The sequence below is a fragment of the Syngnathus floridae genome, chromosome 1 (assembly GCF_059516105.1).
Source record: "Syngnathus floridae isolate MCC-2025c chromosome 1, RoL_Sflo_1.0, whole genome shotgun sequence".
Taxonomy (NCBI): domain Eukaryota; kingdom Metazoa; phylum Chordata; class Actinopteri; order Syngnathiformes; family Syngnathidae; genus Syngnathus; species Syngnathus floridae.
The window spans coordinates 22,807,498-22,833,454 of NC_142413.1; the positions used below are offsets into that span (position 1 = coordinate 22,807,498).

At 40.8% G+C, this 25,957-nt stretch overlaps 1 long non-coding RNA gene across 1 annotated transcript in view; it reads right to left on the reverse strand.

The window, feature by feature from the left end:
• Positions 1-262: 262 nt before the first annotated feature.
• LOC148404644 (uncharacterized) overlaps positions 263-25,957 on the reverse strand; it is a 32,715-nt gene continuing 7,020 nt past the window's right edge. The window contains exons 2-3 of the long non-coding RNA XR_015861517.1: positions 12,859-13,027; positions 263-1,332 (exon numbers count right to left, since the gene is read on the reverse strand). This is a non-coding gene — a long non-coding RNA (uncharacterized LOC148404644). The remainder of the gene's footprint in view (positions 1,333-12,858; positions 13,028-25,957) is intronic.

The window sequence follows — 25,957 nt, forward strand, 5'->3', positions numbered from 1 at the left end:
AGCACGTAGAATCAGCACGAGTGACCTGGCCAGCAGCATGCACGCGCAGAAACAGCATAGAAAGTCTTTGATGGACCTATAGGATAGCAAACGGATAGACGGGCCAAAAATGACACGACAACAAGGTCTGTAAAGAGGAACCAAAATATTGTGGACACACAAGAAATTCATTCAAATGTGAGAAATTATACATTAGAAATCAACAAACTCCAGAGATAGTGAGAGGGGAGAAATCCCACATTCCCTTGGCTGAAGGTACGGAATAGCTTTGTGAAATTTGCCGGTTTGGAAGTCCAAATTTGGTTCGTAAGTTTGTAAGTATAGGCATTCGTAAGTACAGGTACCACTGGATTATTCAGTGATGGACATCTCTTTATCAAGGTATGGTAGTTACAAATGTTAAAAGTTTACTGAAAATATTCCCTGTATTGTGAATAAAATGCCATCTTGAGTATGGAATTAATCATTTCCTATGGGAACATGGATTTGTGATTTAAACTACTACTTGGAAGAGATCCAGACGTGACTTTATAAATAAGATGTACCTCAAAATAGAATGGTAGATGGTAATATGAGCTACCAATTTATTCATCTGACTTAAGGTGGGAAGTGGGTTGTACCCAGGACTGGTCAACCGCCAATCACTTGACTGACACCAAGACCACGTAGAGGAAAATTGCCTTTGGCTTCTCGGTCCGTAAGGACTTGGTTAGGAGCCAAAGGGTTATAGACCTGACCTAGCAAGGACAGAAAAATCTTGAAATCAGAACAAATTGAACAGATATCAGTTTCATTCCTGAGCACCATTAAGGTGCCCTTAAGCAAGGAACAAAACCCCCAACCTGCTTGCGGTTTGGTGTTCTGCCCCTTTACTTTAAAACCTCTCTTCCTTTGACTGCATTGCTTGAATCATTTTCTGTGTGCACGGATTAAAACAGAGTGCAATGCGATGTAACAAATAAGAACATGCAACGTGATCTGCCAAGGGAATTTACCAATTGAAAAACAGCTAAATATGGATATTCCATTCAAAAATCTGTAGACCCGCTAAGCACTCACTGCTGTGCAACACTGCACTAACATTTACTTTTAAAATGAAACTATTTGGGAGGCATCGCCGGCACTATCCACTCCAGTTTTGTCCCAGAATTTCAGCTTGCATGACGCCCCTGGTCCAGCAGGTCAGTTATTCTGGGCTTTTCTGAGCACGCAATGGGTAGCCCTGCAGCAGCTGCTCTCCCTGGCTGAGACCACTTCGGACAGACTGTGTTAATTTGCATTGACAAAGCTGTCAGACAAGAGGTTGCCTCCTGCGTGGTGATGGATGCCGACCTGGGAGGGTGGGGAGGAATGAGGAAAAGGAAACAAGGGCTCAGGAAAAGAGCATACGCACGGATTTAACATACTTATAAATCATTCTCATCAGCCGATAATGATAATAATAATTACAACCATTGGTTTGCTAACAACAAATTTAATTGACTTATCATTGAACACACGCAGAATCTTCAAACCAAAGTCCATGCAGAAAAGTGTTTAAAATATGCTCGAAACACTAAACACAAAACTGTCTACAATGAGAAAATGTTTCAAACATGTCAAACTTGTCCATTTGTTGCAGCAGCTGCTTCATAATTCTCTGTGTATTTTGTCATGTTTCTGGGAAATATTTCCAACTTTCCTTCTCCCCAGCGGTCTTCTCTTTCTTTACTTGGGCTAACTTCCTATTTAGGCAGATGCTCCACTACGTGTGAGACCAGGTGTTGGCTCCTGCCACATCTGTGCCTCAGTGCAAAACCAGAATGGGATTCCCCTAGAGTCCAAGCACTGCAGTTATCATCATTGGCATCAACATTATCTCTAGCAAACATTACGGAAAAACGTGACAAACTGATACTCTGCAGGAAGACTACAAGTGCAGCAACTTATGCCTGACTGAGAAGGGGCGACACTTCTGAGGACTTCACTCATGTAGTGAAGTATAAATAAAGCAACATCTACATCCAGAAAGGAATGTCTCTGTACACCAGAAATTGAACTGAAATCTGGGGATAACTGGAGCTGGCAGACTCGCATCCAAAACGTGGGTTCGCTATTTGTTTACCATTTAGCCAGTGAGTTCCGAATACAGTAGAATGGGTTGCTAATGGAGGTCTGCCCAAAACCACACCATAGTCCAAAAAATGAAAAATCCAATAAAGTCATAATCGTAAACAGAGTGCATGTATATAGTGCTTGATCTACATCATGTTTTCCAAAGCGCTTTGCCAGGAAGTACACCAATGCGTGAACTCAGCCGCATCAACCTACATCACGGTTTTCCTTTTTGGTGGAAAATAACGTACTTTAAACTCCAGGATCTCTCACCATACAATGGCAAACCCTAGGCCTCGGTTGTTCTTTTGGACTGATTTTAAATGCAAATCCTTATATTGTATCAGCGGCTAGCTGATACAATACTACCTGGGTAGTTTCGTATTTTGGCTCCCTTGCTAAGACAGGATGCCAACAGTGTCCTTTATTGGATGGCCACTCAACAGTTGGCTTTCTTGCTGGTTTGAAAGCAGCACGCTTTCACACATGACCCGACGTTCCAATATACATAAGGTAGCAACTTTCACAAATTCTGCGGTTTTCTGTGATCTAGGGGCTGTGAGAGTAACAAGATGTTGAAGGGCGGTTGAGAAGGAAGTGAGAACTTAACACTACATGCATGAAGTCTTGCACCAATTAGCGTTGTTGTTTTGGTGTGACTCATTCCGACTCAAATCCATAAATTCTGATTTGTCGTTGTTTTTTCACTGGCCAATTCACTTCTGTACGTATTTGAGTCATCAATGATTCATGTGCAGCCCTAGAAATTATGTCCATACTATTTGACAACATAATTGGCATCCACCATAGTCATAACTGTGTACGTTTCACCTTTTTCTACAGGGGCAGCGGCTTGTGATGTGCGTACCTGTACTCAGAGGCTCGTCATCATAACAGGGAAATTTCATCACTGCAGTTAAGACTTAGTACTTCCCAGATTTTACAAGGCTGCCCTCGGCAAAAGATTTAAGGAACACAAAAACATTGGACATGCTGTATGCAAACATCTGGGATGCATACAGAGCTCCACCATTGCCCCCACTTGAATTATCAGACCACAATCTCATGCTGTTAACACTTCAGTATTATCCTGTAGTCCAAAGGCTTTCTGTAACCAAAAGCGGAATTAGGTGGTCAGGAAGCCAGCAACACACTGAAGGGCTGCTTAAAGTCTACAGACTGGGTGTCCTCCGTGATCTACATGTGAACAACAGAGACAACCTCAAAGATTGTATCACTAGAGATGTCAATTTCTGTGAGGATGTCATCATTCGAGGAGACTCAAAGCATGTTTTTTGGTAGGCCCCAATTACTTGTGGATTTTGGCTATTCATGGCAGGGTTTGCTCAGGGACATGCAGGACACTAGTTGGAAATCAGTGTACTAGGACACGTTCTGAATTTTGTATTATTTCGGGTTACATTGCAGCTGTAGGAATGGAACTCCACTTTACAGCAAGAACCACTTGTCAATGATATTTTGTATTAAGTTCACAAAGACCAATGTTGTTTGTAATCAAATATCGTAGTTTCCGGACTATAAGGTGCACCGGACTATAAGGCGCACCTTCAATGAATGGCCCATTTTAAAACATTGTCCTTATATAAGGCGCACCTGACTATAAGGCGCACCATTAATGCATCATGTCAGATTTTTAATCCAAATCAAATCGTTCACCATTTTATCTTTTTTATTTTAACTTCAGACGCAACAAATTACTTTATAATCACAAAATAATGATCCATAGTCTTTTTGATTCATGATTCATAGTCTTCAGTGGGCCACTTATGATTGATTTCATGACACAATGCTTCGGGCCAGTTTAAATGTAGGAATTTGGTGCATATATAAGGTGCACCGGTCGGCTTTTGAGAAAATTTTAGGTTTTTAGGTGCGCCTTATAGTCCGGAAAATACGGTAAATCAGGGTACAAAGATTTGTTTTGATGTGAGTGGCCTTCTAACGCATGGGGGTCCAGGAACTTAATTCCTACTTCCCACTGTCTTCAAACACAGCATAGAGCAACAAATGGCAAAAAGAGCACATATTCTTGCCTTGCGCTCTTGTATCCCTACAGCAATATGAAAGAAAACCCCCCAGGTGACATCTATATTTGATGCCTTGAATGTGACAGTTGAGATAGTGGAAAGAACTAAATCAAGTTACAGGACAGTTGGACAAGAACTTCTTCGCCTCGTAGCATTCCCATCCGATGCAGAATGTGCTTACGTCGCCGCGTCTCCCGGGCCAACTGCTGTGTGGGCTCGAGGGCCCCCGGTGAGCAGCTCCCTGTGCCTGTCACCTCGACTAAGGCCAGCCCACATCAGCGGGAGTCCGAGCTAGAGCTGGGAGCAGTAGCTTCCCCACTCTTGCTGTCACCTGTCCCCACACAGGCCAAGGTGACTTTAATTCCCTCTTGTTGAAAAACTGTCTACTCAGTAAGGCAAACATCAGAAAGTCAAAGACACAACCAGCTAACCTTTCTGTGTCCTTTTCCTTCATTCGTTATTTCTGGCCTCTTCTGTTTGGATTCCTGCAGTTTAACCACAGCTCCCCCTCTGTGCAGCGTATGCATGATGAATCTAGTTATGCACTGTGTATTGCACTGCCACGTAAATGATGAGAAATAAGTAACACAAATTTTGATTTCAGGGCTTTCACTATGGAATATTTTTACCATCGATTCTTCTATCGATTATTTCGTCGAATAATCGGGTAAAATGTTAGTGCTTTGCATGAGAGTTTATTGCAAAACTGTTTGTATTGATTACTGTTTATTAGCCATCTATTGTTGATTTGAATCGTTTAATGATGAAAACTAGACAATTTTAGGCTACACAATTACCCGATTATTAAAATAGTTGTGGATTAATATGATAATTTGATACTTTGAAAATGACCTGTCAATTAATGGATTCATTTTGACACCGCCAACTGATTTTTCTTCTTTTTTTCCAACATCATTCATGACTTAACGTGCCGTTCGGTTTTCTGTCTGACTCTCGCACACCATTTTAGGTGATGAAGGATAGGCCTTTTTCCACACTCATGTCTTCCTATCCAAATGCAATTGAAATCCCCCTTGTCCCAGTGAGGGATTATTTCACCTGTCACTGTTCATTGGCTTGAGGCACACCAATATGGATGCCATTCAATATCTGTATCTCAGCTGAGGGATGTTGGGATTCAAAGTCTGCTGTTAGTTTTTTACACACTTTCAACCAATGTGAGGCAGTTACAGTTTATTGTTGCACCTTCTCTGTAATATTTTGGGTCTTAAGTCTTGTGGATTGCTTTGTGTGCCTTGAACACATTTTGTGCAAGGCCAAATACTACCAGCTAAAAGGTTTCTCCAATATACACCTCTTTTAGTGCATTAATTAGCACTGGTAATAACATCCCCAGCTATAATGTTTAACTACAATAGGAACTTGTTGCACATTATTTCCAGATGCCTTTTGTATTGAGCTAGCATTCGCACTGGTACTAATATACGTGTACAATTTTAATTGTAAAATATGAGATAACAGGCACATTTTTTTGAAGCACTTCACCTGATCATCTTTAGGGACAATTTAGTTGTACTTCACACTAAGATAACTTATTAGTCCAGCAATGTGCAAATTTGCAATGGTAGATTTGGTATATACAAGAAACCTGATTCCAGGAGTGAAAAATAATCATTATTTCTTCTTCTTCCTAGTGGTTTTATAGTAGTGATGTTCCTTTAAAGTAATAGAAACCTCTTCAGAGTAACTGGTGAAACATGGATGACTCAGAGTTGCAATAGTTTGGAGAATGGTTCTTTTGGGGTCTCTTGAAAGCTCTCAATGTTTTCATACCAGGTTGATTTGTCTATTCTTTAACTGCTGCATGACAGATAGCATCCCAAGCTTTTGAGCAATCTGCAGGAATAAAAACTCTCTGCTGTCAGCGCTGTGTCTCCTGGACAATGGTAGGTAAAATCCTGTTTTGATTTGATTTAATGGGATAAAAACCTGATGAAATGGAACAGTTCTATTCAGCGTGCACCCACACCGAGCACAAGAAAAAAGGACAGCGAAAGCAAGGGAGATGTGCCGGAAGACAAGAAAGATTTTTGTTTTTCCATTCTCTTGAGCACAGCAAGCACGATGTGCATGGGCCTCACGCTGTGATAAAAGGAGGGAAAGCAGACATCAAACCATGCTGTCCACCTGCTGTCTTCCCTCCTATTCATCATGACATGAACCTGTCAAACAGGCTTTGCGTCGCTCACTTCTCACCATCATCCATTTTCTAACATGAGACAAAAAAAATGGCAATCTGCTGCGATGGATGTCGCTCTCCTACTGGTCACAAAGTCTCAAGTCAAGGCTTGAGGCAAACTTTGAAAATTGAGCACGAGTAAATTAAATAGCACATCCAGCTCTAGTTGAGTGTGAATAGGGTCACAAATGGGCAGAACATTTAAACACGCTTTTCATGGGAGGAACCTTGAAAATATTCATTTGGATGCTTTCCATGAGAAACGATCAATGTAAAAGCTCACCTGAGGTCCTAGAACTCAGAACGAGGGAAAATATCACACAAAACTTTCGGTATGGCAAGAATTAAATGTACAAATAAGCATGGTGCTTTTTTTGTTGCAAAAGATAAATGGCCAAGCAAGACGGTGTTCCTAATGAGACCTCCGTTCAGCAGGTGCTTAGTTTTGCTTATTTTGGATGATTTTGATTTGATACTTCAAATGATTGAATGTTTCCAAGCATGCGACACCTAAGACCTGGAAAAAAAAACTAAAAATCTGTATTTATTTGCATTAAAATGACATCTACACATGATGATAAACCTTGCAAAGCTGTGCCGAGAAGAGATGCAACCATATTTACGTGCAAGTTGTGTCACGATATTTCTCAAAGATTTCCTCCTTTTTTTCGATAAGAACCGTTTTCTTTTTTTCCAATTTCATGCTTTTTGGAGTCATCTTGCAAAACTAATACCTCATATTAAAAACAAAGGCTGTGTGCCTTCTGAGAAGATGCGTTCGGTTGCAGTCATTCCAATCGAGCCATGTTCTAGGCTCTTGACTTGTTCTGAGCCACCTCCGGATATCCGAAAGTGCAAAATCTTTGCGAGTTGTCGCATAATTTTGCGACCAAAGTCTGGCGTCGTTACAGTATACTTTGTACAGGTGCTCCTGCATATGGGTTTTCTGGAGGTACACCGGCTTCCTCCCAAAAACCGAAAGATTAAATTATGTCTGAAATTGTTCCTGGGTGTGTCTGAGTTGTTTGTCTGGTGTGTCCTGCGAATGACAAGTGGCCAGTTGAGGGTGTGCCGCGCCTCGTGCCTGAAATCAGTTGCCAGTGATTCCGGTTACCAAGGATAAGTAGTGAAGAAAATGTGTGGATAATTTTGTTGATAAAAATGTTAAAGTTGTATGAATTCCTGTTAATTCCCTTCACACAACTGGTGGCATTTATGTAAAACGTGGCCGATCACATGCCTGCATAATTGTTTTGGACATGAGCACTTTGAGCCAGTCATAATGTAGTGCTGCATTCGCATTATGCGATTTAACTACCTCATGTGGACTCATTTAGCATCTGGCAGCACTCATCGCGAGACACCGCACGTCTCTCAGCATGTGGAGGCAAGTGCTTCAAGTTGTCCACATTTTCACCTAATTTTCAAGCTTATTCACACCATTGCTGTTGATGACCTGTGATGACATCATCAGTGAGCAATGCGCGGGAGGGAAGCATCTGCTTGGTCCAAACGTTTATGGACAGCAATTTGCTTTCTGAAATTCATTTTGGGGATTTCATCATGTTTTTTTTTCTTTAGGGGCAATAACATAAGAGCGCTGAATGAATGATGTCGAGTATGCTTGATTTTGTTTTTGCCTGTTTGAAGTACATCTGTGAGAGAATCATTGCATCGTTATGCATCATTCTTGCAAAGATAGTTTCATCAAAACAACACATAATTAGCTGTATTTGTTGTGATTGTGCTGCTTGTTTCTCCACTCTGACCTCTTTCAACATATTTTTAGGGACGGATTTGCTTGCTAATGATGCAACAGATTCAAACGCTGGGACTTGAAAGCAAAATTACTGTTCAGGGCCTTTGAGGATTAAAACCAATTCATCTGCAATGAATTGATCGTTTTCCTTGGAATACAATGGTTTTTTTTGTGTTCCTCTTTACTAATCCTTTCTAATGTGTCATGTTCATTCTTCCTGGCCTGATAAATGCATTTCATTCCCCTTCTTTTACTCTTCTCCTAAGCTGTAAGTCAAGCAGGCCTTTATTCACTGTTCCTTTGCACTGAAGACAGGCTTTGCTTCTCCCTCCAAGCAGTGATATTGTTGACACCGCTTATGGCAGCCATTCACCTAAAAGATAGTCTCCTCTCAGAAGCCTCATGAATACTGAATGGTAGAAGAACGATCAAACAGCACCAACAAAGTGTTCTTGTGTGCGCCTCTGAGACATTGCGACTTGACAACTTCAATTGGACGTTATTACCAAGCGTACATGGGCATAGTGAGTGTTTTGTGAAGAGAAAATGAGCTACAAACTACAGTTGGACGGATTATTAATAAAGTATTCTTGTAAAGCAAGGTTTATTTTACCTGTCATATTTTTAAATGTGCTAATACCACAACAGACTTGCCAATCGCTTGTTTGCATTGTCTGCTATCCTCACAACTTGACTACGTGCAGATCGACAGCCAGCAAACAAATAAAGAAAACTCCATAAAGAAGCTGTACTACTTCTTTTTTTGCTTTTAGGTAGTTTTCTTGTCCTTACAGACAACAAAATATAAGGAAGTAATGTATTTAGTGTGTACATTGCAATAGAGAGAAGAAAAAGTACACAACATATTAAAATTCGGGGTGTGCTCAAAATAATGATATCTGGATACATACAGATATTAATCAAAATGATACTGTATTGGTATTCTAATTCTGAGTATTGATAGTCCACCCTGAGGCTCAGGGTGCAGCGGTGCCAGCGACTCATATGAGAAGGAAGCATTGGCGCAAAAAGCAACTATGCACTATACACGGCGTATAGGGGCGCTGCACCAGAGGAAGCGCCAAAACAATGGGAGGAATGTTATTTGAGATAGGAATTTTATGTATTTATTTAACAGCTGTTATGATCAATAATAGGTGAATAGATGCCCTTCTGCTCTGTGACTGTCAACTTCTCTCATCTCACCCCTCTACCCACACACATATGGAGAGGCGCTGCAGTGCGCACCTCCTCGAGCACGCACTGGAGAGCGCAAGCGTTTCCATTTAACATGTCTGATGGAGCTACCGCTTTTCATTTGACACTATTTGCCCTTTTTGATTGGAATGAGAAAAATAAGCGTATTCAAAGTGTAGTTGTAAATGTTAAATCCAATCGTGGGGCTATTGTGTAGCTAACTGACATGAGTGCATTTGAGTGTGCATGTGCACAGGCACATGCACCTTGTTTTTATTCTTTTTGTTGCCAGGTTAAGATAAGAGTATACTTCCGTATTAGATTAGAAGTATTCAGGTAATTATTTGGTGATTTATGACATTTCACATATATCATTGGACTTTATTGGAGAATGGCCATTTTAATTACTAACAACTTGGGACATAATTTACTATTTGGTTAATTTCCCAACAGTGTACAAGGAGAGAAGAACGGCGGGGGTTCAGCCTTTCAAGAAAAATGATTTGCAATTTTGTTATCACTGTAGGGGGCTGCTTCACGCCAAAAACCCGGACACTTGCAATGTCTATGTTGAGGAGCTGCTGTATCAAAAGATAATGTCCTTCTCTAGATATTAGGATTACCATACGTTTATATTTTACTATTAAAATAATTTTCTCTATACTGTGGTATAATCATTTAAGGAAACTTATTTCAGATTTGGTTTACTCACTTCTCTGCAGAATTCCCGTGCGCACTTTAGGGCGGGGAGTGGTGACGTTGCACCTGTTAATATAGATTCAGTGGCTATGTTGAAGATATGTGCATATTTCTACTTTCTTGAGTATATGCATGTGTTCAACTACTAATCTAAGGAACAGTAAGGCCGTGCTGTATATTATTGTATCGTATCAAACGAATATTGTATCATGGAACATATTGCATCTGACTTGTATATCGAGGTACGTATTGCATCGCGAGGTTCACAAAGATACGCATCACTGATATTCGCAATAAAATGCAAAATGCTTGCTCGTAGTGGGTGGAGGACCTCATGAGAAATAATGCTTAAGAAACAAAAATACATTTGCAAACACCTGCGATTAATATAAGTAACTTCAAATAACAATACTCACAAAGGCGAGCGTCTTCCAAGGCACACTTGTTTTGGAACACATTCAGCGTGTTTATGTCTTTATGAGCTTGTTCAACTACAGTGGAGCCTCGGTTTTCGAACGTCCCGGTTCTCGAACAAATCGGTATTCGAACAAAAAATTCGAGATTTTTTTTGCTTCGGATGTCGGACGTAATTCGGTTGTCGAACCTCGCGAGATGAGCCGAGAGGACCCGCATGCCAACTGACTCCGTTCGTTATTACATTCTCGTTACTCTGAGGATTGCATCAACTCTAATCATGCCTTCAAAGGAAGCAAGTGGGAGCAGTAAAGCCATCCTAAAACACTAAGACGCTCCTAAAGCAATGCGACAGTGAGCGCCCGGCGCGCTGCGGTTGCGTGATCGGACCAAATTAAGCTCCCTGCGCACTGAGGTCCACTTAAATTTTGGAAAGTCCATTAGGACTATAAAAATATTTTCTAAATTTTAGCAACCGCTCTGTCACAATAATGCGACTAGCGTGATGCAGTTGCGCGGTCGGTGGTGCGCTACGGTTGCGCGTTCGGCGGTGCGCTGCAGTTGCGCGATCGGACCAAATGAAGCTCCCTGCGCACTGAGGTCCACTTAAATTTTGGAAAGTCCATTAGGACTATAAAAATATTTTCTAAATTTTAGCAACCGCTCTGTCACAATAATGCAACCAGTGCGGTGCAGTTGAGCGGTCGGCGACGCGCTACGGTTGCGCGTTCGGCGGTGCGCTGCAGTTGCATAATCGGACAAAAATGCGCAAATGAAAAAAATGCTTAAAGAAGGCGTTTTTTTTTTCTCCCCTGGGAACAGATTAAACTTTTTCATTATTTGTAATGGGAAAACATGATTTGGAATTCTAACGAGTCGAGGCTCCACTGTACTTCCATTGATGTCGTTGATTGAAGAAACTTACGTCAAAGATCCACAACTACAAAAACAAGCGCTCTTGCACTGCTTATCAACCAAACGATTCAAAAATAGATGTCTCACTGATTTTTTTGTTCAACAGTTTTAGCTGTGTCCATACTATGAAATAAAAAATGATAAACTAACACATGAATAATGTGAATTTTTTATGACTAATTAGCATATTAAATTTATCTCTTCACTAGTAAACATGACACACTGACTTCTAAGTGCATCTTGGTTTACTGGATATCACACAAATGGGGCATTTAGTATTTACTCAGTGGCAGATGAAGGGAGGTTTTTATTTGTACGAATGCCATATTTGTGTATAATGTCATATTTAACATTATGACAAGCATATGAAAATTTACATGCATAGCTAGATTTCAAACAGATAGTTGTGGATATTGCGTGATAAGCACATTAGAGTCAAGTAGAATGCCACCACATCTTTTATACATTTGAGTGGTTACATGCTGCTGTTTTGATCAGCAACAGCTATTTATGTGAGTGTGGATGATAACAGCTACAGATTGAGATAATATCGTGACAACCCTTTCTTTATAGCAAGGCTTCTTAGACACAGGGAGTAACCCAATTGGCTCTACATCTATTGTAGCCTATTTAGTTCAACCAAGACAGAGCATGTTCAATCTCCCTACCGCACACAAATGCAGGCATCTCACAGCCAGGGAAAACTTTTTTTTGCCTGTGCAGGAGTTACAGATTTACAGCTAACCCTGATTTATACACAGGTAGATTTAAGTGTGTATGCTAGTGGTGGCCATCTGGAAGAGCAGAAAAAGCCGTAAAAACACCCGTTCTATCACAAAGAGCTACACAACAAATGAAGATGTAACTCTTTCTGTCCAAACATCACCAAACATGTTGCAATATTTAAAAAAAAAAAAAAAAAATCCAAAGGTTTCTACCCAGCTTTGCCATTTTTTGGAATGCATCTTCAACCAGCTGTCAAAATAAATTTTATGTCTATATCATTTCAAGAGGTACGAGTATATAGAGACATAACATACTGAAGTGAATTGACGTTTGGTGAATCTGATTATTTTTTTCAAATGATATATTTGACCAAAAATGCTTCATTACTGTAAATATGAATGGAAGATGCGATCCCTAGGTGACAACTGTTGAAAACCACGGGCCCTGGATGTCATGGCTGTATATAATTTTACAAATGCCATAATGACATGTGATGAGAGTAATTTAAAAAACAAAGGGACTCGTAGACACGCTATCCCACCTTGTCCCTGTGCAAATTCAGTTTTTAGAAGCACCGTATTTGTTTGGAGGAAACGAGGCTTGTGACCTTGGCTTTCTGCATGGTCAAGCGCTTGCCTCATTTCTTCATAGTTGAGAGGCAGACAGGCTGACACTCAGATGGAAAGCCCACTCAACAGAAGGTTTAGTAATTACACACTGGAAACCAATCAGACTGAGCTGCGCTTCTTAATTAGCTGAACAAAACAATAGTGCATGGATTGAAGGACCCTGGAGGTCACACTCACCTCTCAGGTGTCCCACCAAGGTACACTTGAAAGAGTCAGTCCTCTTTGCTCACTCTTCACAACCAAGCTGCCCGCCATCGCGTGAATGCAGATGGATCTCAGTAGGCGTCGCGAGCTGCTGCATGAACACAAACCACACTGGATGAGGCCAAGGCAAAGTTGATGCTGTCTGGAAGGTAGAACAGATGAGCATTTAAGGTCTCGCTTTATGGATGCCCGCGGGGGCGAGTAGAGGTTACCTAATCCATTCTAATCAAGGCTGCGGCAGCAACACACATGGTCTTCATTAGTAAACAAGAGAAAGAGCTGTTCGACAACAAACAACTTGACCATAATTAGTATGGAGAGGGTCTTCCCTTGGACAAAGCCTCTGATAGGGGTCAGGATAAACAAACTTCTATGTGGCAAGCGGCCACCTTTTACTTACTCTTATGATCACACGCTGCTTGTTCGGCTTTGATGAATGCCAAACTCAAAAAGGCCGTGCGCAGCCCTGAAAACTGAAAAAGGGGCTGTCAAATCAGCTCATGTTAGCGACTCAATAGTTGTTTTTCACCCTAGTTTGCTTATTCTATGTAGTGGATTGCGTTGCTAGGCAGGCAATGAGTGTCGGCTTGTTCTATTTCCAGGCAATAAAACCCGGAGCAGTCGTCTTTCATTTCAGTCTGTGACAGTGGATTTAACTGAATTGATTTGGGCTTGTGAGACAAACAAAATAGAACTTTAAGACTGTGTGTGTACACACACTCAAGCACGCACATGCATATACACACACTTGCACACACACGCATGCACGCATGTACACACACACACACACACACACACACACACACACACACACACACACACACACACACAGTGAAAAGGCCAATTGCAATTCTCTTGCTTTGCATTGTGCTACAAGGTTATCACATTTTTATTTTTTTCTAGTAGGCATCTATAACAAGATTAGCAGAGGAGCTGTTGTATTTAAACAAAGTGATAAATGTGTACACATTCTCTCATCATCAGAATACATTCAACCGACTAGAATATTACCGTATTTTCCGGACTATAAGTCGCTCCGGAGTATAAGTCGCACCAGCCATAAAATGCCCCAAAAAGTGAAAAAAAAACATATATAAGTCGCTCCGGAGTATAAGTCGCATTTTGGGGGGCAATTTATTCGACAAAATCCCACACCAAAAACAGTCATGAACGAGCAACAACAGGCTAAACGATAGCAACAACAGGCTAAACGATAGGTATGCTAACGTGACAAACACAAACAAAGGGTTGAGAACGGGCCTGATGTAACATATAGAGTGATTAAGGACAACTATTACATGAATAACATGTTTATAAAACCATCGGTGTCACTCCAATTCATTAAATCCATCGATCATCCGATACGATAGCAACAGGCTAAACGATAGGTATGCTAACGTGACAAACACAAACGAAGAGCTGAGAATGGGCCTGACGTAACATATAGAGTTATTAAAGAAAACGATTACATGAATAATATGTTTATAAAATCATCGGCGTCACTCCAATTCATTAAATCCATCGATGGTTCTTTGTCAACAATGGGTGCGCGTGGCTGAGGGCGCTTGCACTTCAAAATATTCCACAGTCTCATATAACGATAGATAAACTATATTTCAAATAACTATAATATAAGCAATAATATTATCAAACCATCCGTGCACTTTAAACCCATTAAATCCATCGATCAAATTCCTCGTCCTTTGTCAACATCGCCGCGCGTGCGCCCTGACGTCAGCCTTGTCTTTATTCCACAGATCTAGTATATGACTATATTGTAGCATTAACAAAGTACAAGGAAAGACGTGGGTTTGGTAAACGGCTCTTTATTTAACAAAACAAACTTCCAAGCGCGTGACGGCGTGGACTTCCAGCCACCGATGTGGAAGAGAGCTCCATACAATAGGACCGGGCGTGTGTAATGGCCATGTCCGAGCCCCATGCACCGTCTGCGGACAGCCACTCGGCCGAGCGCCGGCCCCCGACTCAGTAGAGTAGGAGCGGGCGCGCGTAAAAGCCATAATAGTTTTTCAAACCTTCTATGTCCCTCCAAATCCTTGATTCCTTCAAACTCTTTGTCCTCCGTGTCACTTAGAAATGATCACCGCTAATGATGCCGGTAGTCCTTACGTGGGTACGTTTGTCCTTTATGTAAAAAACAGCTGCGCCGCGCCATGCCACTGACGTCACTTGAAATAGTAATCTCTTGGTACATCACGGTTTTCCAAACTTTCTTTCTGCTGCTCGATTACTGTTTTCAGCTGCATATTTTACAACTTGAAGTTTGTAACCTGCAAAATATGAGTTTCTTTTTGGAGCCATTTTTCTTAAGCCCACCCAGTTGATGAGTCACGGCCAACGGTGAAATTTAGAGCGCCCTCATCCAGTTTCGTCTGAAAATATAATTTTTTTCAGATGTAGTTTTTTGTTTTGTTTATTTGGTTGTTTTATCAAAGTCAAAGTCTGCTTTATTGTCGATTTTTTTCATATACCAAGACACACAAAGAGATTGAAATTACGTTCCCACTATCCCACTATATGCATACAAGCAACACAAAAAAAACAAAGAAGGCACAAACAATGAATAAATAAACAAATAATAAATAATAACAATAAATATAAGAGGAGCAAAAATGGAGCAAGTGTACATACAGCAGGCAGTGGACTTGGATATGGTGCTTTAAAGTGTTGATATCTTTATTTGATGTTTTCTCTATTTTTTATGTTTTGAATATGTTCAAGATAAAGATATAAAAGCATGTGAAGTGATCAACTATACTAAAAATAACATGGGAAGTGGTCAACTATACTTGTAAGTAAATGATGTCTTAATGATCAAGTAAAAATTTGTGAAAAAAAACATATAAGTCGCTCCTGAGTGTAAGTCGCCCCCCCACCCAAACTATGAAAAAAAAAAAACAAGACTTATAGTCCGGAAATTACGGTACATCTCACAACATTGTTGCACTATAAAGGGTAAAACTACCATTCAGACTCATAGGACTTAACTCCAGCGTTTGACATTTTCACATCCGTTTTAGCTGGGCAATTAGCTTAGCTTCTCCGTTCTGTTTACATTTTCTGTATCGATATGTGAAAACAATACTTCCTAGAAATGCAATTTATTTGCTGCCGCGAAGGTCACGATTACTAGCACAAGGAGCAACTCTGTAACATATTAAGCTGCATGAAGCAGCTAAAGCTCATTGCTGTGGTTTGAGCTCGCCTCAATAGCAACTGCTTATTTTGAGCTTTAATATACTGAGTACTTCCAGTATACCGTATGTGCGTATTTATAACCCACTTTCATGGTCACATTATCACAGACACACAATGGAAGCATAAAACATTTGCGGAATGACTTGTTAAATCATCACATCTGATAAACTTTACTAAATGTTGAATCACAGTAAAAATGGAATGTTGTTTGAGTTATAAAACAAACACACTGTATCCCTGCTAATTTCTGGGGGGAGACAATTCACGGCAGATTGAACGCTGCGCCTCAGTGCTTTATTTATTGGCATCATCTCCCTGAACTGAAAAAAATGCAGAGTGTGTGAATAAGAACGAATCTGGCCCAAGCAGAGAGTAGCTGAAGTCATAAAGTTTAAGATATGAAACCACATTTTTAATCAACTTCTTGATGGGATCCAATGTTTGCAAATCACCTAAAGCATTGGGAATGCACTTTTGGATGATGTAACAGTGCAATTTTACCGACACTATAAAGGTACTCCCAACACAGGCAGGACAATGGCTTCTAGGATCGGACTTGCCTATCCCTGAACCATCGAATCTGATAAAGGTTATTTAAAAGGAGCCGCAGCAAAAGAAGAATAGATTGGATTTATAAAACAAACATTGTAACACTACAAATATGTGGGGCAAAACAATTCGTTTTGTACAGGTACTTAACCACAACCATATATCAAGGGATTGCAGCAAATTGCGTTGTGAAGCAAACACGTCCTAAAATTTCAATGTTTCGAACTAAACTGAAGGGATGGGGTCAAAATACAAAAGTCCTGCCTAGCTACAAAAACAGATATCCTCAAACCTCATTGAATAAAGTACATAAGCAGACAAGTATATTCACATAAAAGAAACATTTTAAGCATATAATTATACCTACACACCAAATCAATAAAGAAGACATAACTAGACATTTTTGATAAGTGGTGATGAGAAAGTTTTTTCTAACTTTATGATCTGATATATATTTCTGAGCACTTTGAAATAACAAATGTCTTTTGATATATTGCCTAAATAGCTTAATAACCCTTAAGGAACTGTGTAATGCATGCCTGGTGTTTTTCTCTAAATCATGAACACAGCCAGAGTCGTCTTGACCGTTCAGTACTTGATTGTATCTTATGTTTTGACGAATGCTAGATGCCAGTTTTTGATTACTACTGAACGCTCTGCACAGAGGGAAATATTTTGCCTAACAAAGAAAAGATACGGTTGGAAGCATGATTAAACTAAGAATAAGCAAAGACATGAAGTATCAAAAGAACAGCAATAGATTAATGATGTCACAGCCAAAAGCTAACATAATTTCGTACAAAATGACAAAATTGAAAGAATGAGGTACGACAGTGTATGTCCAAGATTGGAAAAGAATGTTCACAGGAAGGTGACGTGGAGATAAAACCAGCAGGTGCCAGAGGGAGCCAGCCAAGGACTCGGCCAAAGATGATCCCCAAGGCCGAAAGACGGGATGGAAGACAACAGCCCCCACACATCGCCCATAACCAGCACCCACTCCCATGGCGAACTTGCCCCACCCCAAAGACTCATCACCCATCAAACTCGGCCCACACTGGCATGTGCAACTGATATAAGCTAACCAAAGAACCTTGAACGTTGCCTTTTCTGAATGGAGACTTTCTGCTCTTGAAGGGCCCAGCGCTGTATTGTACTTTCCTGAAAACAGAGCTTTTTAAACAAGAATTGTGATTGAACTCAACCAACCTGTGTAAGTCTAATTTCTGCTTCAGTGTCTTAGCATTTTCCTAAATCTGAAGAAATCAAACGAGCACGCAATGAGTAAATTGGATAACAGGTGATTGGCAATGGCTTTTGCTGTGAGGCGCAGATAACGCGCTCCCTAAATTGTGGACAAAATCCAACAAAACGTTTGAGTTTTAAATGTGTTGTGAAGATACATTATAACATAATTTAGCATTCGATGCATGCACTGTGTGTCTCAATGCTCAAACAGGTGCAATTACTTCTGAGCCGTTACAGAAATAGCAAAGCTTCAGGGGGGAGAACGAAAATCACCAGACAAAACAATGCAATAATCAATTAAAGGGCTTTTTACTCAGCAGGTTGGCATGGTGATAATTAGACGCACATAGCTTCCCCGAGGACAAGACGGCAGCGCCTCCTCCCCCATCTTTCCTCTGCAGTATTGAGTGCCAGTTTCTGCTATGTGACATTTGGCTGACTGAACAGAGGTGTCGGGGACAGCCACTAGCGAGAGAGCCGACAGTGAGGAATAGAGCAGAAGTAACAGACAACGAGTGGAGGTAAAGAAGTGAGGGTTAAAAATCTTGATATCCGTCATTATCATAGCTCCCTGTGGTTTTCCAAATGCCTCTTTTCATATACGTATGAGACGGGGCGTATTAAATGTGATGGCGGGCCTTTGTTCAGACTCCCACTGGGTCTGTTCAACTTCTAAATGACCACGTAACCGACCAGAGAAGTCACTGCAACTGATGATTGACCAGTACTTAAGATTTGCTGCTGTATCATTTGAAGATTAACTGCAAAAAATGACAAAAATTAAGAGCTTACTCTTTTGCTGTGTCTTGATTGCCTCAGGCACACTTGGGTTGCCAACCATCCCTTGAAAAACAGAATAATTTAGGGTACATGTCACGTAATGAGTGGTAAAGGGACGCACACGCTTTGGTCCCGTAATACCGTGAGAATCAAAATCATTAGACGGTAAAATGTCGATTAATGAACAACGGTGGCCTTTGTATGACACCTTACGGCAGTCCTTCTCAAATAGTTGGGCGGGCCTACAATGTCATGTAGAGGTGCGATATTACAATTGATATTTATAGTGACTGAGGAGAGTTGGCTGGGCGTGAAATATTTTCTTCCCTGGAGGACAAAACTGAAAATATTCCTAAAACCTCCCCTGCTCTGTGACTAATAAGCTGACCATATAGAATTTGCTCATTTTATTGGTCAAAGTGCTGATGCTTGTGCAAGTAGAGAGCGGAAGACAAAGCAGCATGGATGCGTAACATACCTTCAAGCAGCCACAGTACTCCTCAGAAAATGAAGCAGAAACGGTTGCAAAAATACAATGAGCACTAGGAAGCAGAAAACATGGGTTGGAAAAGTGCAAGAAAATAATTATCAAGCGCACAGGATCGAGGTTGATCAAGAATGTGCAATAAATGTCAGCATTGTATGGACAAACATTTTTTTTTAAATATATTTCTCGGGTGAAATAAACAAGTTCAAGTACATCCTACAGACAGCTGAACTTCCCAACTTCAAAGCAGCAATATCCTTTGTCCTCAGCATCCCTCTTCCACTGAGTTTGTGGAGAGGATTTTCTCTTTTATGGAGAGTGAGTGGACATATGTGCGTAACAAATGCTCTGCTAAACTGATTAAAGGTCAAGTCAAGTCAAGTCAAGTTTATTTGTATAGCCCTAAATCACAAACAGTCTCAAAGGGCTTCACATAGCCAAAATTGACAATTATTCTCAAAGCATCCCCTGATCTTAAGCTCCCAAAAGGGCAAGGAAAAACTCAAAAAACCCTTGCCAGGGGAAAATGAGAAACCTTGAGAAGGGACCACAGATGGAAGGATCCCCCTTTCAGGATCACCAGGTTGTAATGGATGCAGAGAGGGCACAAGTAATACATAATATGAAAATCAATGAAAAAATGGATGTCGGAGGTGCCGCGACTGTCCTGGCAGTGTCTTCAAGGGGGTTGAGCTGCAGTTTCTTCATCTTGAATTGGTCCCCGAGAATCCAGCTAGCAGCTAGCAGCTTTTGAGCCACCTAACCCCCTCCCCAGCCGGGGTGGGGGTGGGCAGAGAGAACAAAACAAACTCCGGCCAAATCGGCCACTACAAGTTAGTTAAAGGCCATCTCATAGAAATGTGTCTTTAAACGTGTCTTAAATGTTTCTACTGAGGTAGTAGTTCTAATATCCATTGGTAGGGCATTCCAAAGCTCTGGAGCCCGAATAGAGAATGCTCTAGACCCTGCAGACATTTTCTTGGCCCTCGGTGTAACTAAAAGACTAGCGTTTTGCGAACGAAGGTTACGAGACGGAACATAAGGAACGACTAGGTCGACGAGATATGAAGGCGCTAAGCCATGCAGTGATTTATAGGTTAGTAGAAGAACCTTGAAGTCACATCTTAATTGGACTGGGAGCCAATGTAATTTGGCTAATATTGGGGTAATGTGATCAAATTTTCTTGACCGTGAGAGCAGCCTCGCAGCGGCATTTTGCACTAACTGTAGACTTTTGATACTGGACTTAGGAAGACCAGAGAATAATACATTACAGTAGTCCAGGCGCGACGTGACGAACGCATGTATAATAGTTTCCGCATCCCCGGTCGAGAGGATAGGACGAATCTTAGCAATATTACGAAGGTGAAAAAACGCAATCCTGGTTATATTCTTAATGTGTTTTTGAAAGGAGAGCGTTTGGTCAAATATTACCCCGAGATTAGTTACCGTCTCACTCTGAGTGATAGTACGGTTATCTATAGTTATAGTGGTTTCCTTAAATAAGTGTTGATAACGAGTAGGACCAATTATCAACATCTCAGTTTTATCTGGGTTAAGACGAAGGAAGTTGAGAGATATCCATTGCTTGATCTCCGCAAGGCACGCCTCGAGATTACAACAGTCCCGCGGATCTGTCATCGATAACGGCATATATAATTGGGTGTCATCCGCGTAGCATTGAAAGCTAATATTATATTTACGTATTATGTCCCCAAGCGGAATCATATAAATATTAAATAAAATCGGTCCGAGTACCGATCCCTGTGGGACACCACACGTAACATTATAAAGCTCAGAGGACGTATTGCCATGGACCACTCGGTGCGTCCTGTCTGATAGATAGGAATTGAACCAGCTTAGTGCTGACCCTGAGATACCAACACAACTTTTAAGACGCCCTAATAAAATATCGAAGTCTACAGTGTCAAAGGCAGCACTAAGATCGAGTAGTAACAATACAGACGACGTATTTGAATCCATAGCTATGAGGAGATCATTAGTCACTTTAGCAAGTGCTGTCTCTGTAGAATGATTAGCTCTAAAACCAGACTGAAAAGAGTCATATCGATTATTAGCGACCATGTAATCAATAAGCTGCTGCGCTACTACTTTTTCGAGAAGTTTTGCTATGAATGGGAGGTTTGAAACTGGCCTATAATTACTGAGACAGTCCGGGTCAAGATTTGCTCGCTTAAGTAGCGGTTTAATAATAGCGGTTTTAAAGGCTGTTGGCACTATCCCAGAGGAAACAGACAGATTGATTATATTTAAGACGGACGGTCCTAAAATTGGAAATAATTCTTTAAGTAGTTTGGCTGGAAGCGGGTCGAGTAAACATGTTGTTTGTTTAGCCGTACTAACCAATTTTGTAAGCATTTCAAGGGACACGCTTTTAAAATTTGAGAGGGTTATTGCATGATCCCCAGCGCTAGTAACCGGCGTAGCGATTGGAATGGTATTCTTGATCTCGTCCCTAATGGACTCAATCTTTTGAGCAAAAAATTTCATAAACTCGTCAGCTGAGTGGAAGGAGCTATCGGGGGTTGGCTGGCGCAGAGTTAGCTTTGCCACTGTATCAAATAGGTATTTAGGACTGTTTTTATTAAGATTAATGACTTGCGAAAAATAACGAGTTTTTGCTAAAATAAGCGCATCTTTATATTTCAGGAGGCTGTCCTTCCATGCCTGATGGAAAACCTCAAGTTTGGTTAAACGCCATCTGCGCTCATGCTTTCTACATAATTGTTTAAACGTGCGTGTTTCATCTGTGAACCACGGAGTTGGCCATCTACGGCGAGTTTTCAGACGTAGCGGTGCCACAGAGTCGATGGCTTTTAATAATGTCGCATTGAATTCATTTGTAAGATTATCAATAGAGCCGCTGTATGCGGGAAACATGGCGGTTGCCGGCGACAGTAACTCAGATAGCGCAGTTGCAGTCATGGAGTTAAAATTACGGCTGCTATAATTCTGATTGCTCTCTTGTCTTTGACAAGGAACTAAAATTTCAAATTTTATTAAGAAATGATCAGACAGAACAGTAGTGTATGGCAGTACTGCTATATTTGAGGTTGCTAGTCCCCGGGATAATACCAGATCTAAGGTATTTCCATTCTTATGCGTTGCTGCCTGTACAGCTTGCGTAAAACCAAACGTATCGATTAAAGTTTGAAATGCCGAAGTCAGTGGTTCTGACGGTGAATTCATGTGGATGTTGAAATCACCCATGATAACTATATTATCAGCATTTGTCACTAGATCAGCCACAAATTCTGAAAATTCATCCAGGAAGCCAGAGTAAGCCCCGGGTGGGCGGTAAATAACAACAAGATAGAATGACGGTAACGCAGTGGATCGCACAATGAGAACTTCAAATGTTTTAAATACGTGAATTGAGCGAGGCCTAAATCTAAGCTCAGAATTTGAGATGAGGGCGACACCCCCACCCTTTTTTCGAGGACGTGCCACATGCGAGCTCACAAAATTTGGAGGCGAGGCCTCGTTAAGTGGCAGCAGTTCATTAGGTTTTAACCAGGTCTCGCAAAGACCAAAAACGTTTAGATTATGTTCCGTGATAAGGTCATTAACGAGAACTGCTTTCGTATGAAGTGATCTAATATTCATAAAACCGAATTTAAGTGTAATCGCTTGATCAGGGTGCGTATCTATCGAAGGATTTTTAAACGGGATGCGAGTAAAATTGTGTTCTCTAGGCCTCTCAAAAGTTTATTAGGGCGGTGGGATGAAACGACCGTGGGAATTTGATGACGAATATTTGTTACACATGTGAAGTTGTCTAAAACAGGCACCGTTTCATCAGCAAGACCGGTCGGGACGGAGTGATTGGATTTGTCTACTACCCCAGTAGAAAGTGTGTTTATGTGTACTGCAGCACTATTTAAACTGTCGCGCTCTAGTCTACACGAGGAGCTATGTGTATGCTGAAAGTCTAGCCTAGCGCTAGTTAACTTTAACTTAACAGACTCCAAACCCATCCTCACAGGTGGTCTCTAATCACCTGTGTCCTGGCCTGCTCTAGAGTGACCTGTCATGAGAGGCTCAAACAGTAATCTATATTCCTAGAAAGAGTGAAGGCGCCTTCACGGTTAGGGTGAAGGCCGTCCTTCCTCAGCAGGTCGGGGCGGCCCCAGAAGGATGACCAGTTATCTATAAAATACAGTCCCTGCTTTTTACAGAACCCAGCCATCCATCGATTAAGGGAGACTAATCTACTAAACCTCTCATCAGTGCCTCTCCCAGGCAGGGGGCCAGAGACAAATACTCTATGCCGACTCATCTTTCTGGCAAGATCACAAGTCCTCGCTATGTTTTTCTTTGTGATCTCTGATTGTCTCATCCTAACATCATTGGAGCCGACGTGTATCACTATGTCCGAGTAGCTAGTGTTGGTGGAACTACGCTGTTGACTAGGCCTATTGCGAGTCAGCTCCCTAAGATTAGCTTCTATGTCGGGTGCTCTGCCCCCAGGAATACACATTACCGTGGCTGGATTTTTAAGCGTAATGTTTCGGGTAATGGAGTCGCCTATGACCAAAGTGCGAGGGCCAGTAGACCGAGATGACTTTGGACGGCTATGCGTCTTACCTGGCTCATCGCGATTAGTAAGCCGCTTGGGGCTAATGCTAACCAGGCTAGCGGGCTGACTACAGCCCGCGTCTGTGTCCGCCGCAACTACTGTTATCGCACTATTTAGCTCTAACTGGCGGACACGTCCCTCTAGCAGAGACAACCTCTCTAAGAGAAGGGTGCAGTTGGTGCACGAAGCCGTACATACCTCTTGGTCCGCTGCCATACTTTGTGTCCGAAGAGCGACGATCTGTCAGAACAACCCGGAAGTCGGAAGTCCGAGGTAAGCTCAACAATGACATTTCTTGCATTTTTATATATATATATATATATATATATATATATATATATATATATATATATATATATATATATATATATATATATATATATATATATATACCTATAGGTAGGTACCTATAGGTAGGTACCTAGATACCTATATATATATATATATATATATATATATATATATATATATATATATATATATATATATATATATATATATATATATATATATATATATATATACACACACCGTATTTTCCGCACTATAAGGCGCACCGGATTTATAAGGTGCACCGCCAATGAATGGCCCATTTTAAAACTTTGTTCATATATAAGGCGCACCGGATTATAAGGCGCACCTTCAATGAATGGCCCATTTTAAAACTTTGTCCATATATAAGATATATGCATTTGGCCCGCGGGCCGGACTTTGGACACGCCTGCTATGGTGGCTCAATATTGGTCCATATATATAAGGCACACCTGATTATAAGGCGCACTGTCAGCTTTTGAGAAAATTGGAGGTTTTTAGGTGCACCTTACAGTGCGGAAAATACGGTATATATAAAATAAAATATAAAATGTTGGCTGACTGTCTCCACATAATGTGCTGTTGAGTTGTTCATAAATTACAGAATAAATGTTCTGCTTATTTATTGTTTTATATTCATTTATACAGTTTGAAGTTATCAGGAAAAGGTTTCTGTTTGAGAGCTATTTATTTTGAATGTTGTTAGTTTGTATTAAAGTAAATTTCTGGATAATAACTTTTTCATGTATTCATATCATTCAAAATTATGCATGTTGAGCACAATAAGCAGGTTGCACAGCCCCACACACTGCGGATCAATCCAATCAGGTTGCACAGCCTAAAATGCTGCTATAATCTACTCCACATTCTCCACTTAACCGTTGTATCTTTTTCTTGTTGACCCCGGTCACCTCGCCAAAGAAATTCATCTCTTGCCTGTCATATAATGAGAAGTAACTACAGGAGATCCTCGTTGTCTCCTGTTGTAGGTAATGAGCGTGTCTCTTTAGCACTGCTCTGTTCAAAGTGGCATGTTTTTCTGCAGTTTCCCACAGTACTAGTTCAAGTGACAAACCCGACCCCCTACCACTCACGTTCCGCCCAAGGCAAGTAAGGCTGAGACGAGACAAGCTGCATAACAGGAAAGCCATATGAAGACAAAAAAATAATTTGCCATATTTTATTTGGTTTGTATGACAAAAAGGTCGAGTAAATATGGTGAAAGTTTGTTATTCACCACCACTGCAGAGTTTGAGGTGTTCATCTATTATTACGTGGAGAAAATACATTATACATCATTTCTACATTACTATTTTACTTCATTTACATAAATATATGTAATTGAAGAAAAAAATAGTTTGATTTCACTTGTGGGACCCCCTTTACAGTGTCGTGCGTGATCTCTGGAGGTAGCTGAACTGTGTCCATGTTGGCTAACTACCTTAAAATTGCCTCAAGTGGAAATGGATAACCTTCCTCTGCAGCTTGTTAGGTGCTCAGTTTGTGCATATGAAATCGTGAGGTGCATAAAGCATGAGATAAACAACTTCAATGAAATCCCTCCATCAGATACAGAATGTGAAGCGGGGCAACTCATGGACATATGCATGTGTAATGTACACTGAGGAGTTATGTGACTGTATTTCAATCCATATTTAACATGTCTATCTAATGCAGAAATCCTACTGATGGCTTAAATATTTGGATGAGAAACATTTCAAACTATGCAGGTGAACAAAAAAAAAACAGTTTGAAAAAAAAATTCCTTAAATTTCCTCCACAGGGTAGGGTGTACCTACTCTGGAAGAGGCTTGATTGTGAAGTGTTGCAGGTCAAGACCATCATTCAAAAAAAGGACACCCTTTCGTAAAATAATA